General features: G+C 37.0%; 1 long non-coding RNA gene across 1 annotated transcript; it reads left to right on the top strand.

Annotated features, from left to right (window-relative positions):
• Nucleotides 1-3,845: 3,845 nt before the first annotated feature.
• On the top strand, nt 3,846-4,720 carry LOC131044727 (uncharacterized). The gene is made up of 2 exons (XR_009105698.2): nt 3,846-4,347; nt 4,462-4,720. It is a non-coding gene; the product is annotated as an uncharacterized LOC131044727 (long non-coding RNA).
• Nucleotides 4,721-6,432: the final 1,712 nt, after the last annotated feature.

Raw genomic sequence — 6,432 nt, 5'->3', positions numbered from 1 at the left:
CATTGGAAATTGCACTTAAAGATTTTGTATGATCTTGAGGTCATCTATCCAATGAAATATTTTGTATGGTTATTCATTTGATAAATCATGTTTGTAAGATCAGAGCAATGAACAGATCACCGACATAAGAGATCTATTTATACAACATGGATTAAGGATGAAAATATGGCAAAACAGAGGCATATGAAGCAAGACATGTGTGATAGATAAGGAAGCACTGAGTATTGCGACTGTCAGAGACACACAGGTCACCGAGAAGGATTTCAGAGAACAGTCAAGGAACAGAGTAAACATAAGGGTTTACCGAGTTAATCTATGAATTACTGAGGTATGCTATAAGCAAGGTAATCTCATTTTGAGCACATTGAATCTGCTATAACATTTTAAGTTGCAGATATTTGTAAAGATTTTATTGTAATATTTTGAGTTGTAAGAGAAACCTTTAACAGGGTAAAAGACTTTAAGAAAGCCTATAAATTGTAAAGCCTTTAACCAGGTGCAACATTTACAATAAGTGTTGTAAAATCCTCTAGTAAGGTAGATCTAATGATCTTGATACTCCTAATAGGGTAAGCTATCAGAAATAGCTAAACATGCAGCTCTAACCAAGCAACCTTTATTATTGCAGTAGTGAAGTTGTGGGTGCCATCCCCACTGCAGTTTTTCTCTCTAAGCAAGAGTTTCTACATAACCAAAATATATGTGTTATGGAGTGAATCATGTATGATTGTTATTTATTTGTTTTAGCTTTATGTTATGTTACATCAGTTTATGGTTTATGCATAACAGTAAAGTTATTGTCGAAGAAAGGATTTGAAGTACTGATTCACCCCTCCCCTCTCAGTACATTAGCTTTCCATATTGGGCCTAACACTTCTTCTCAACAAAGATGTCCCTAAAGGAAGATTTTCTCTAGGAATGAAGATGCTCTTTTAGCATTCTCAATTTATAGTCTACCAAAAACATAGTTGTGCAAGAGATGTTAATGTTCCACCATTGAGCTACAAGGGATGTAAAATATAGACCAAGGGTCCACATGATTTGAAATCGGAAGGGAAATCCTGTTTTGGGATGAGGCATCTGCCAAGTGAGTAAGATAGGGCAATGATCGAAGCCACTATGAATAAAGGAGGAGAGGTGGTAGTTTTGTGAGATATTCCATGAAGAGGAGATGTCACATCTATGTAGTCGAACCTAGATGAGATTTTTTCCTATATGTTGGTTAGACTAGACAAGCTCCTATCTTCAAGGTGCCCATAAGGCCACCTCTAGTAAAAAACTCCTAAAAATATAGCATACTCTTAGAGAAGTCAAGTGATCCTCCCATTTTCTTCAAGGGGAATAGCTGAGTATAAATTAGGAAAAAAATCTAGTGATAGGATTTGTAAAGGGGAAGATTAGGTGACTTGGAAATTTGCAACATAAAAGGAGAAATCACCAAATAACCTATGTTTGCTTGAATGGGGAGATGCCTTTACATTCAAAAGAGGGGTTAAATCCACTAGATTCAATCACTAATCAGATTAAGACTGAATACTAAGTAGATTGATTGAAATGGAATGTGTTTGATCCTCTTTTGTAAGTTGACTAGTTGAATTAAGACTAAGTGCTAGAAACGAAGACAAATCTGAGAAAGCAGTGAGTTGTAAACTCGGTATTTCATCATGTACCTAGATCTAAGATGTATGAGATGATTTGGAACTGCTCTATGAAAACTGCCAAAAGTAGCAAGGACCGAGTGCAAGGACCAGGACACGCTCCTCTTGGTCCTCTGAGATTTTTGATCATCAAAAAGGGTTTTTTTGTCTCTGTATATGTATCTTATCCTAAGAGTTACAATTGTGCACCTATTTTCTACACATAGAAGGAAAGGGAAATGTGCTGGGGATAAGGGTTTGCCTTTAGGTCAAACCCCGGTTTTGAAATTAACCATGTGGTTGAAATAATGTAATTGAAATGACTGAAAGTAGAAATCGCCCTCTTTGAGGGGATGCTGAATTGACTGAAAATGAAATGCTTATCCCTCCTTGTGAAGTTTTTCTTGCCTCCACATGGAATTAGAACTTCATGAATTAGGATGATGATCTCCTCTTCAATGCTTAAAACGTTGAGTCTATTGCTTCTCAAAGCTTGAAGGAAGAATGAAAATTCTCAATTGCTCTTGAATGCTTGATCTCTTGGATGCTTGAAGACCTCTTGTGTGTGCTTGTGATTATCAAATGAGAGGGGAAATCCCTCTTATATACTTTCCCCTAGGGAAAATGAATTAATTTTCTGGCATGAGTTGACATGGAGGAGTTTTACCTGCTCAAATTTGAGATAGGCCAGGGGATCCAAAATAGGTCCCCATTAGGGAGGACCAGGGTGTCACACCCTGGTCCTGCCCTATTTTGGGGTAGGATCAAGGTGGAAATGAAGTGAATCTTTGAGCTAGATAGTTTTTATGACATTTATGAGAACAATCAAGCCTCCAATTAGGCCAAGGGGCACAAACACTAAGGCGAAGACCCAAATGTGACCAAAAATTGCAAGGGCTGCAATTTTAGGATGCTATAGGATTTACTTAGCTAAATTTAAATAAATTTTCTGATTCCTTGGTTTTTTTAGGAATGGAGTACCTATATTCAAGATTTATTGGCTAAATTCTAATAATTAATCTTAACATCTAGTAAAAGAATATTATTAAATTATTCTAAAAATTAGAAAGCGAATTTTGGGATTTTAAACTCTATTATTTATTACAAGTTTTTTTTTATGAGAGAAAATATGAAAAGATTAATTGATAAAGGGATTAATAATCTAGTAGATTTTTTTTTTTAATAATAAATAATGAAATGACTATTAGATGTTCATTTTATAATAATATAGAAAACATCTAATAATTATAAATGGTAATTATAATTTCATGTGATTAGTGTGGTTGATAATTTTAGGGCAAACTATCTATCTATTTATTTCTCTCTACCTCTATCTATTTATTTCCCTCTTGCTCCATTTATCTTCATCTCTATTTTCATCTATTCCAAACCAACCACACTATTCACAAAAACTTGATACATTGCATTTATTATTGAAAGTCTGAAACTTTTGTTAATTAAATTCTTGAACGAAGAAAAAGGATAAAAAATGATAATAATTGACATGCAAATAGCTATATAGGAAAGATTCCTTCTTAAATTTGCTACTGACTTTATTAGGAGTGTACCATGATTTCCGCATAATATGATCGATATTCAGCCCTTAAAGCCTATTGAAAATCTATAGAAAGATAAAAGTGGAGACTTTTAACCCTATGCTAGAATGGAATTTTAGGTAAGAACAAAGATCAATAGCTTATTGCCTCAAGGATTCATGGTTCCATGGGTGCGATGAGAACATGATAAACACATAATGGTACAAGGCATAACCAAGGCACGCTGTTAGTTTGACAAATTATCGATGGGTTCATTGTTTGGTTCAAGATCTATTGATAATATATCCAAATGAAATGGATCTCATAAGAGAATAACAAATGGTCATCTCCCCCCAAAAATGGTCTCCCATTGGGTCTTCTTGCAAATCAACCCTCTCCCCTCTCTTTCCCAGAACATGACTAATTAATTAATAAGTGATACTTGCCTTGCGTTTACTTTCAGCAGGTTCAAGGTATAATTTTTCATGTAACAATTTATTTCATGCAACTCCCAATACCAAAATGTAACTCACAGTAGTAAAGATTCCCTCAAATACAACTCAAATATTTTTGGATAGATAATTTCCATATAAATGGAAAGATAATTTAATATAATAAAGAATAATAATAATGGTTGTTGTATTTTGAATATGTGTAGCAATAACATTTTTTTATTAGTCTGGGAAAGTCTCGACGCTTCGCAACCAGGCTTACGGGAACAGTGAATAACATTTTTTATTAGTCTGGGAAAGTCTCGACGCTTTGCAACCAGGCTTACGGGAACAGTGACGTGGGCCTTGAAGTGGGGGTCGACCCCTGCGTGTGGAGGAGGTGGTAACGCCTCCTCCTCGTGGGTAAGGTTTGTGCTACCTTATTTTTATCTTTTTCTGTCTTTTCATTGCCTTAGGGTTTGGTTTTTTCTCGTTCTCGGCTCTGTGTCTTTCCCATCTATGCGCATGTGCGGGATTAATTATGAGACACCATGGGTGACTCATCTAGAGGATAGAGAAACAACTCACAGTGTCCAGATGAATTAATGGAGGTCGCAGGTAATATTAGCCCTAAGTCGTTTAAAGATGCCCTCGCCGACGAAGTTTTCTCTGTTCCAACCGACGCATTTTTTGATTCGGTGAGTGATTCTGGGTCTGGTTTTGATGGCGGAAAGGAAGGACGAGGTAAGATTTCTAGCCTGCCTCTTCCTACCTTATCGCTCATTCCTAATGATTCAATAAATAAAGCCATTAATTTGGAAAAATCTAGGTTAAATTCCATTGTTATTTTTCTTGCAGCTATGGATGTCGAAAAATGCCCGACCTGCAGATTTCTTGATGATTGGACTATGAATATTTGGATTAAAAAACTAGGGTATCATGTCTCTTTTTGTCGTATGTTGCAAAAAGGGTTGTTTGTTATTTTCTTTCAGGGATGCAAAATCCTAATCTACTGTTGTGCATAAGCAATTCTGGACTATAGGGAGATGTACTTTCAGGGCCTTTAATTGGACTCGCGATGCAGTCAATGAGGAAATTTTGGCACTCTTGTTCCTTAGATGTTTAGAATTAAAAAATCTCTCTCCGGTGCTGTGGAATTTTATTTTGTATATTTTGCAACCCATCGATAGGGTTATTAGAATCGATAACACACCTTCTCCTGTGCCACATCTTGACGTGAGGGTTCTGGTTTCAATCAACCCAGACCAAGAGCTTCCAAGATTCATTGATATCAAGCTTGAATATGACCCTATTACTTGTTTTGTGGAAACCTTAGGAGACATTAATGCTTGTTTTTTGTGCAGGTGGGAAGGACATATTAGGCATAATTGACCTATTATGTCTGCTAGGAAGCCGAAAAAATGATAAGGCTAATCCTAAAGACTCTAAAGCTATCAGGTATTCTATGGCTAAAACCCCCACTAATGATGATATTAGGAATTCTGCCCCTCTGCTTATGAATAAACTGGATGATCTCAAATAGGCCGTTAAAATGGCTATCTTGGAACCTTCCTCAAACCCCCCTGAATTTGATCACTCGACCCAATTTGGGGTGTTTACTGATGATTCCCCTCCCCACTCAACTATTGCTGAGGCGATCTCCCAGTTAGAGGAGACCAATAAAAACTTTCCTCAATTGAGATGCCTACAACTCACAAATCTAGAAGGAAGAATGCTCAACAACTGGTCTTAGATAAGATTAAAAAAGCTATTTGGGATAATTAGCCCAAAGGATCGGAATCAATCCCCATGGATGTCGATTCCAATGCTCAACCCCTGGAACAAAAATTTGCTAAAAGTAAAAAGGATTCTTTGGTTAAGTCTGTTGTCCAAGATTTTGAAAAGAAGGACCAAACCTCTTATAACCTGAAGGGATGCAGGGGAAAGAGCTCCTCCCCTGATACCAATAATCGTATTAAGGTTGCTAATAGATTTGAGCTTTTAAGAGATGAGCCTTCTACTCCTCTGGCTGGTTCTGATGTTATAAATGTAGAAGGGGTTGAACATTCCCATGTATCCCTCTAGTCTATTGAGGGTGCCAACAGTAAATCTGCTAAACCTGTTATTGTAGAAGATAAGGACTCTGCCTTTTCTGATATTATTGTTGTCGATCCTACAATTAGGACATCTATTCCCCTTACTTCTCTCAATCCGGCTAGGGATGGTGATTAAGAGCCTGAAAGTTTTGAAGGCTCATTTGGTATTAATAACCTGGAGTCTTAGTTGGATATGGAGTGGATCTCCAACAAGTTGGTCTCTGATGGGGAGATTGAGAGAGAAATGATCTTCCCTGATGAAGGTGAACCAACTTGCAAGATAGAGACTAAATCTTCTTAGATAAAGAAGTCACCCCAAGTGAGAAGAAAAAGAGGTAGATCTAAAGGGAAAATACCCCCCCTCCCTAAGAAAGTTGATGCTAATATAGATCTCCCCAAATGCTTCAACAACTTTAAGGCTACCAAAGGCCCTGATATGCTTGATGATGATGTGCATATCATGGAATATTAGTGGGCTTGAATCCCCAAACAGGAAACATGTAATAAGAAGGTTTATGAAGTATCACATAGATGCAGATATTGTCATGTTGCAGGAAGTAAAAGAAGTTAGTTTCACTCGAGGTTAATCTTAAGTTCATCTGGAAGGACGCTTGTAGAATTACCACCAAACATGAGAAAGGCAAAGGAGGCTCTGCCTTGCTCCTCAATCCTAAATGGAGAGATGCTATTGTGGAGTATGCATCTTCTCCCTATGAGAGAGCGGCTTGGACTA

This window comes from Cryptomeria japonica, chromosome 3 (genome assembly GCF_030272615.1).
Source record: "Cryptomeria japonica chromosome 3, Sugi_1.0, whole genome shotgun sequence".
Lineage (NCBI taxonomy): Eukaryota > Viridiplantae > Streptophyta > Pinopsida > Cupressales > Cupressaceae > Cryptomeria > Cryptomeria japonica.
This window is presented reverse-complemented; position numbering and strand designations above follow the sequence as displayed.